This window comes from Myotis davidii, unplaced genomic scaffold (genome assembly GCF_000327345.1).
Source record: "Myotis davidii unplaced genomic scaffold, ASM32734v1 scaffold152, whole genome shotgun sequence".
Taxonomy (NCBI): domain Eukaryota; kingdom Metazoa; phylum Chordata; class Mammalia; order Chiroptera; family Vespertilionidae; genus Myotis; species Myotis davidii.
In genome coordinates, this window is record NW_006283545.1 from 45,245 (window position 1) to 46,481 (window position 1,237).

Here is a 1,237-nt window from a genome sequence, read left to right on the forward strand (position 1 = left end):
CCCGCCGCCCGGCAGGCGCCTGGGAGAGGCGCGTCCCCCGGCTGTTTCCATTTGGTGGTTCTGGCGGCGGTGTTGCTGATCTTTGCTCCCTTTGCTTCTTTAGGGAGGGGAGAGATGGGGATGAGTTCTTGTTTCCTGCGTGTATGTTGTCATGAGTCAGAGTGGGACTGGCTGCCTCACATTGGGTCTTGTCCCCCTGCAAAGGAATGGGAAGAGACCATATCCTCCATCCCAGCCTGTTGCCCGTAAATCTATGTTTTTTTCTTTAAAAAAAAAAACACCACAAACTGTATTGTTGAAAGTATTACAGATATCCCCTTTCCCCCCATTAACTCCTCCACCCCTCACCCGCCCCCCTCCAGGCCTTCTATTGTTTGTGTCCCTGGGTTATGCATATATGCATATAAGTTCTTTGGTTAATTTCTTCCAATCTTCCCCTCTTCCCTCAGAATCCTGTTGGTTCCATGCCTCTGTGTCTCTGGATCTGTTTTGTTCATCAGTTTATTTTGTTCATTAAAAACCACATATGAGTGAGATCATGTGATACTTGTCTTTCTCTGCCTGGGTTATTTCGCTTAGCATGACACTCTCCAGTCCCTCCGTGCTGTCTCAAAGGTTACGAGATCCTTTTGTTTTTGTATTTACAGGTGCGTAATATTCCATGGTGTAAATGTACCACAACTTTTTTATCCACTCCTCTACTGATGGGCACTTGGGCTGTTTCCAGATCTTAGCTATTGTAAATGGTGCTGCTCTGAACATAGGGGTGCATATATCCTTACTGATTGGTGTTTTGGGTTTCTTAGGAAATATTCCCAGAAGTGGGATCACGGGGTCAAATGCGGTTCCATTTTTAGTTTTTGGGGGAAACTCCATACTGTTCTCCACAGTGGCTGCACCAGTCTGCATTCCCACCAGCAGTGCACAAGGGTTCCCTTTTCTCCATGTCCTTGCCAGCACTTGTCATTTGTTGATCTGTTGATAGTAGCCATTCTGTCACCTTACTCTTTAGGCAGGAGAAAGTGGTAGAGAGATTTAACATCTTCCACACCAGGAGAAGGGGATTTCAAAATATGGAGCTCGACTTGGAAGCAATTACGCACAAAGCACCATTCAGGAAATGCATCGCTCACTCTGCAAAGCTTTATGCCCTGCTTTGGCTAAGGACTTTTGACTTATGTGTGTTGTTTCTTCTCATATTTCAGTTTACATATATTGCTGTGAATCAAGACATCAT